We start from the raw sequence: 7,946 nt of genomic DNA on the forward strand, positions 1-7,946 counted from the left end.
ATCATCTCAGGCAGCAGTCTTGAACCTGTTCTGGATGAAGAACTCAGACATCTGGGCCATCTATTCCTGTCAGAGATTTCTCAGGTGGTCTTCCTTAATCAAAGATGATTTTTCTTAAATCTGAATAAATCCATAGCCTCTCATTTTCTGTGGAAACATAAGCAAAATCTCTTCTCCAAAGTAACATGCCTTTTGACTTCAATTTTGAAGCCACGGCAATTTTAAAATACCTATCTTGGATTAATTTTGCAGCATTTATAAGCAAGTATCTTTTAGTAGCTGTTGCTCCTTCCTCAGCATTTAAACAATTTAAAGAGAGCATAATAACATACAGTATCAAGATTATCTGTGTATTTTTCATCTTTATGTGGCTTTATTTTAATCTCTATTTCTTTTATTTTTACTTTTAACTTTTGGCTTTTTGAGAGAGGTTCTCTGTATATCTTTGCCCTGGAATTCCCTCTGTAAACCAGGCTATCTTTGAACTCACAGAGATCCATCTGTCTCTGTCTCCCAGGCTTCTTTCTTTCTTTCAAGAACTTTAATCTTTAGCCTGTATATATTTTTTAAGACATTGTAAACCATTTAGAGGTTTTCTTTCTCTTTGAATCTCTCAAAGAGAGATTTTTTTGTGACCACATGGGTCTTTAATTTGTTAAGGAATATGAAGTTTTTTTTTTTCCACAACTCTATGGTGTTTTAAGGTCCTTGTCAGGAAGCAAGCTGCAATAGTAAACAACAGTCAAAAGCTCCTATTGCATTTTCTTGCCAGGAAGCAAGCTGCAACAGTGTGTCCATAACTCCATAGTCCAGACAGCCTGCTTGAAAGAGTCAAGAGTTTTCCCTGGGAGGAAGGACCAGAAAGCCGGCATTTTAAAACAGCAGCTTTTTTTCCTGCTATGGAAGAAAACTGAAATGTTTCACTCTAGTCTTTCCCAAGATTTCTCAGGCTTTCTGTGGATGCAGTTATCCACGTGGGTGCCAATCTGTAACATGAGGCGCCAAGCCTGCTTGTTGTTGGGGTTTTTGTCTTTCCACCAGGTACCCCCCAACTGTTTAGCCCCAAAGAAAATCACACATAGGTCTCCATAAATTATAAGTTGATTGGCCCATTAGCTCTAGTCTCTCACTGGCTAGCTCTCACATCTTGATTAACCCATTTTTCTGATCTATGTTAGCCATGTGGCTCAGTACCTCTTTTCAGTGAGGCAGATCACATCCTGCTGCTTCGGTGATCTGGGCAGGAGTGGGAAGAATCAACTTCCTCCTTCCCAGAATTCTCCTGTTCTCATTGCATCATTTTTACTTTCTGTCTGGTTTTCCCGCCTATATTTCCTGCCTGGCCAATCAGCATTTATTTAAAACATGATTGACAGAATACAGACAATTCTCCCGCACCAATTTTTACCATGGCTTGGGCACCTGTGATATATCTCATGTGCCTGCACCATCGGTCATGTCTACAAGGTGGCTATCACATCAGTAGTGTACCTCACATACCTGCCCTCCAACCTTCTCACCAGCTTGGCAGAAGTTTCCTTTCAGTAGTTGTTTTATCAGCCTTTGTCAGTAAAATTTAAGGCTTACATTGGGGAGATTCAGGACAATTTAAGGACACAAAAGAACTAGTGGGAATAGAAAGGCCACTGGAGTGCTTTCTCCCCAGAACCTCCAAACTGTTTGTTTCTGTCAGGTGGGCTCTGACATCATAAGACTTTATGTGCTCAAAGACAGACTGGCACCCTCCTGAGCCTCCTGCTCAGCAGGAAATACCTTTATACTTTGGCCATTTGCTTGTTCCACGATTGAACCATAAGAATGGAGCCCAGAAATCTGCCAGTGTTTCCTTCTTGTGTGGTCCTGCCATGTATCATGTTTTAGGATGGGAGAGGTTGGGGTTGTTGTGTCAGATCTTCTAGCTGCTTGTTCCGCTTATTCAAGTTTTGAGTCTGTTAAGTGATAACAATGATGTCATTCAGCTAGAAGGTTCCAGAGCAGACCCTGAGGTGCCACTCTGGTTATCCTCCAGCTTGCTTTTATACTATGGGATGCACAGGTCCACAACTCTGTCCACTGAAATACAGTACTAACCTATGGACCCTCAGGCTCTACCAGGCTGCAGTCATCTTTGTGGACATCTCTGGCCACCACGGCAGAAATTCTTTCAGTGCTTAGCATGTGAATCTTTCTTGTTGATCTTTTTCTTTTGTTCTCTTCTTGAAATCATATAGATGTATCTAATGCACCATGATGAGTGATAGGCACAGACAGAACATGGTCAGGCTTGGGGTGTTACTGTGGCTGCTTCTCTACCTGTAAAAAATGTCCATCTTTTCATAAGGTGAATTAACTTTATAAAGTTTTCAAGTGATATCCAGAGGTTCTTATGCCCATGCAACCCAAAGGAAGACAAGCAGGGTCCTCACCACACACCACCCTTCTCTTGGTCAGGCCAGCATTGACTTTCATTGGCCTGTTCTCTCTTGCTTGTTCTAAAACAAACATCCAAAGCATTTCAATTCATCTGCTAGTGCTGTTGCCTCATGATGACTGAGCACACACTATCAAGACCTCCCATAGACTAATTTTGTTCTACATGCACAATGTGGTTGTAGAACTTGACATAGATACAAGTTCAGAGCTCTAAGCAATAATAAAAGCTGTTGCCCCAAGAGATTGAAAGGCTCACATATAAATTCAAACATATACACTGTAACTCTTAAGCAACACCCCCATTGTAAGGGAGATTGACTGTCTCTAAAGATGGAACAGGAAAGCTTCAGCCAGCAGTTACAGGATTAAAAAAGAATTGACCTGGCCATGCATTTGAGAAACTACAGAAGACACTATGTGGCCCCATGGCCAACACCTGCCAGTTCTCCCAGTACTAGGTTCAGTCATGCATCACCTCTAACATCTTTTCATGTAAAATAAAATGGGATACAAATGACTGAAAAGTGGTGGATCCAGTCCACAAACTTGCCAAAAGACCCCAGCTCAGAGAGGAAAAAAAAATCACTCACCCCTATATAAGCTTCCAATGCATGGTACTCCTTAGGACAGCATAGTCATCTCTTCATTAGGGCTATTCAATAGGAAGTTGGGATGAAGATAGGGCAAGGGAGAACAGGTACTAAGTTTATAAATTTACTGTGATGTAGCTGCCCATGACAAAAGTTTCTCATTTCTTTTAGTCATTATTCAAACTGCATCATTGACTCACCATCTGTTTATTTTTGTCAGGTTCGAGCTAAAACCCAAGGCCTCTGGTATGTTTGGCAAGCACTCTGGTATGCTGTCTCATCCCAACTCAAGCTTATATATTAGAGTTTAAGGGTGGTAAGATAACAGGAGGGAGAACCACTTTCAATTTCTTTTGTACTCGTATTCCAGTGGCAGTAGATAGTATGATGCATACTTAGTTATAGGAAGGAAACCATTCTGATAAAATGAGTAGCTGAAAGGATGAGGCAGTGTGTGAGGTTCAGACTTTGGCATGTACCATTTCTTAGCAAATCTGATGGTATCTATGAGAAGAAGAGGTGCCGACAGGGCTGCATGTGATGTGGTTCCAGTGGAAGAATCTCGGAGGAAAGCCTCCAGAAACTACCTCAAAGCAAATCATTTTGGAGAACACTTGTGGATGGGTCCAATATTTAAATAGAGGAAGATGTCTTCCTGCTCCCATGGCTGAAGGTTCCAACCGAGAGAAGGGGGGGGGGGCTCAGAAAGAAGCCATCTGCTCTTCTCCCAAGTACCTCTGAGTGAACTTGTGCAGGAGACAGCTTGAAAAAAGAGTGGGATACGCTTGGGGGGTACTGAGTCCCTGGGTACCCTTTGAGATGTTCAGACTGTGAACTGACATCATGGTTACTGCCATGATGATAACAGCAGCAGTCTTGGGCTGAGGGTGGTTCAGTATCTGCTATGATGGGTTAGGATTCAGGAGCATAGTTTGGGAGGTAGAGAGGTTTGTGTCGTGTTGTGGGTTGGACTGTACCCCAATGTTAGTGCTGTTGGTAGTGGCCTAATCAGCCCTCAGTATGATGTAAATGGAGCTAGAGGGTTTGAAGGGTGTAAGAAATGAAGCACTTTAAGTGTGCTCTTTCTATGACAAGAAGAGGTGGTTGTGAGTAGGAATCAGAGCGGATGTCTACACAGACATGAGCCAAGAAATGACTCATGGAGATGACACTCTCTGCACACCAGGGATTGAAGCAATAAGATGGACCCACCCAGCCTGTACCTTTTTCAGGACTCCAGGCTCCCAACTAGTAAAAGTTGAGGCTCTGCTTTCATACCCCATGCTAATGATATCTTTCATGCTTAGTGATCTAGGTATTCTGGAAATTCTTCAGGAGTCCTTGTTGTAATAGGAGCTGCGGGCTGTGTTCTGCCACCCTGCTCCCGCCACCGGCTAGCTTTACCTGAAATAACAACATACAAACTGTATTCTTTTAAGCACTGCTTGGTCCATTATATCTAGCCTCTTCTCGGCTAACTCTCGCACCTAGACTAGCCCATTTCTAATAATGTGTGTAGCACCCCAAGGTGCGCTTACCAGGAAGATTCTAGCCTACGTTCATCCTGGGTCGGAGCTTCATCGCGTGTGTCCGGGAGAGGGGAGCATGGCCTCTGAGCTCACTTCCTCTTCCTTCCAGCATTCTGTTCTGTTTATTCTGCCTACCTAATTTTCTACCTATCAGGGCCAAGCAGTTTTCTTTAATTGACCAATGAAAGCAACAGATAGAAATATGACCTTCCCACATCAAGTCCTGATGTCTGGGCTTCCTGAGGGATGACAGAGGTTCTTCTTAGGGACAATCTTTTCACCTGTGCTTTTGGATGCACCATGGAGTGACCATAGTTATTGATGTAACAGGAAACACCCTTCCAGCACTCTCCCTACCCCTCTTCCTTTTATATTCACATATTTAAATTATTTATTTTTGATTTAGTGTGTGGCATGCGTGTTTATATATGTCAGTTCATGTGTTTTCAGAAATGTGTGTGTGTGTGTATGTGTGTGTGCACAGGGACAAGGAGAGCTCAGAGATCAATCTCAGGTGTCATCTATCATTCTTGCCTTAGTTTTGGAGACCAAGTGACACTGAACCCAAGACAGTGCTAATGGAAACTTTCTCACTGATAATCACTCACTGTGCCTAGGCCAAGGGGCTTGTCATATTGTAGGGTAGTGTGGTCAGTCAATTTTTTACTCAGTTATTCAGGAAAAAGCTTCGTTGAGGTAAAGATAGGAAAGGACAGATACCTCCATGAGTCCATGAAGCTTAGGCGATGGGACTAGCTCTGCAAAATGCTCCCAGCTTATTTATTCTTCAGTCACATCTTTGTCATTTATTTAGTAGGTAACCCATTTATTTTGCTATATATCATTTACCTATCCATTTTGTCGTGCTGAAGGCCAAACCCAGGGCCTCCGGCATTCCAGGCAAGCCCTGTGGCATGGAGCCTTATTATAACTCAAGATTTAAATTTAATGATGGTAAGGACCCAGGCTCAGAAACAAAGTTTTCAATCATGTTTGTGCCCTGCTCCTACATGCAATAAATGGAGCCCTGAAGTGCTAATAACCATTAGAGCACCATGTTGATACTGCCTGCTCCTGGTCTAGTGCAGCAGTCCCTAGACTGCTGGAAGGTGAACCTGTTGTTTCCTTCAAGCATCTGTGGATCTATCATAGGAGCTTGCCAGAACAGGTGGGAAACGCTCTGTGGGCATCTTTTTTGGAATTCTCAGGTGGGCACACAGGGGTGGGGTTCTCTCTACTTGGAAACAGCAGTCTTTACACATGTGCTTATGGACCCTCTCCAGTGCTAGAAGTCTTTGATGTAGCAGGAAACTCTGTTCCTGCCATCTGCCTCTAATCACTGTTTTGTATCTAAATTTGTATTGTATGAGTTTTATTGTATGTTGACTGTGTGATGTGTGTTTGTGCAGATTTCTGAGAACAGGCCAATGGGCCTGTGAGTGTACCTCTCATGACCAGGTAAAGCATCAGATTATGTTCCTCTAGAATCCTCCATCTTACCTTACCTGAGCCTAGGTCCAGACTGACTAAGCAACTCTAGCATGTGCATAACTGTCACTGACTGAGACTTGTAGCCTTGACACTGTGTCGGACAACACAAGCCTTCTTTTATCTGTTCAGTCAATCAGGAATAATGTCATGAAGGATAAGCAGACACATGAGTCTTTGAGATTCATGTATGTAGTGTTCTGCAAAATGCCCCTCATTTACTTTAGGCTCTATTCGTAATTTCTTGACCAATTTTTGGCTTGCTGTGGGTCTAATTCAGACTTCTGGCATGCTAGATAATGCTGTGGAACCACGTCCCATTTCAGAGTGGCTGCCTAATAATGATGGAATTCAGTTTTGAATTACATTTGTGCATAGGCCTGAGAGGTAGTACATGACATCTTTCAGATTTAGTGACAAGGAAACCATCCTATACAAGCAGATGAAATGATGATTGAAGCATTTAGGACTTGAGTATTTAGGGGGAGGAAGTAGTATCACTCCCTATTGACATCCTCCCAGGAATGAAGGTACCTCTCAGGAGAAGGAGGAGTAGATCTAGGGTATTCCCGGGAAGGATATTTGAGATAAGACTCCTGGTACTCCTGCAAAGAGCCTCTGAGGACACATGTGCCTGAGCTGAATGAGAAGGAACATGAATATATCAGACTGAGAGATACTCTCAGACTTGGATACACTTTGCTGTCTCCATAATGGAGATCAGGCACAGAGGAGGTCACTGTCTGTTGGCATACCAAAGAATTCAGCAATAGCTCGGAATGGAGTATAACAAAGGTTTATTTATCTTGGGATAAACTCACAGGATGAATAGCGATCTGCACACCTCTGAGTGCACTGGGAACTGGAACTGAATCCAGCAGTGAAGAGACTGTGCAAACTTTTTATCTGCATTTATAGTACGTCAGACCATGTCCTAAGTGGACTGGTATCTAAAAGGCTATTGGCTGAAGGAGTTCCCACAGCAATTATGGGTGTGGTCTAGAGGTCTGAGGGCCACAGACTATTCACTGTTGGCCTTGAATCTGGGCTGTGTGTGGCTTGAATTACATCCCCAAATTATAGATTAAAGGCCTGATCTCATATCTGTGCCTTATACTTAAATGATATCGTGTCTTTTCCTTGTAGTATCTGTATCCTAACAGGACAGATGGGGAGGTGGAAATAACAGCGACCAGAGGATTCCTGCACAGGGGCTGACCATTCAAGAGCACATTGAAAGGACATCCACCATGCCTGCATCTGCTATAGAACTCCAACATAAACTCTGGGAGATTACGAAATTCTATTGTTGTTGCTGAGTTCCTGGGACATTCTGCCAAGGCAGGCCACCCTAGAAATAGCAGGTGGGAAGATATTTGCAAGGTCCTGAGTCTGGACTGTCTGCTTAGTACTGGCAATCACTAGCAAGAACTGGTAGGATTTCAGTTAACATACATAGAGGACTGGGGACCAAACCTAAGTCTCAAAAAAGTCTGAGTAAAACACTGTAAGGAAATAAGCCTGGTACAATCTTTGCCCACAGAGAAGCCTGTGCCAGACCCTGAAATGAAGGAGCCTAGGCTCCTTCTTTGACTTTTTTTCACTATAATTCCTCATATCCTAGCTGAACATGATTCCTGCTATTTCACCTGAGATTAGCTTGATCAGTTTTGCCCTCTAAGGTCACTGTGGCCTCACTTTAGCTCAATAGTCTTAATGTTTTGACACCTAGTCATGACCTCACTTTTGCTTTCTTGTTTCTTTGCTCAAGTTCTATTCATGAAGCAGCCCTGTTGGACCCTTACTCTGATTCCGATGTAGGATGTGTCCCCTCACTTACTTCAGCAAAATGCCTGTTGGCTATCCCTTGTTAACTGATCCTAGGTGGGATCATTTCATATGTTTG

Source organism: Microtus oregoni, unplaced genomic scaffold (genome assembly GCF_018167655.1).
Source record: "Microtus oregoni isolate MIOR12 unplaced genomic scaffold, Mior012 000046F_ref0000063, whole genome shotgun sequence".
NCBI lineage: Eukaryota > Metazoa > Chordata > Mammalia > Rodentia > Cricetidae > Microtus > Microtus oregoni.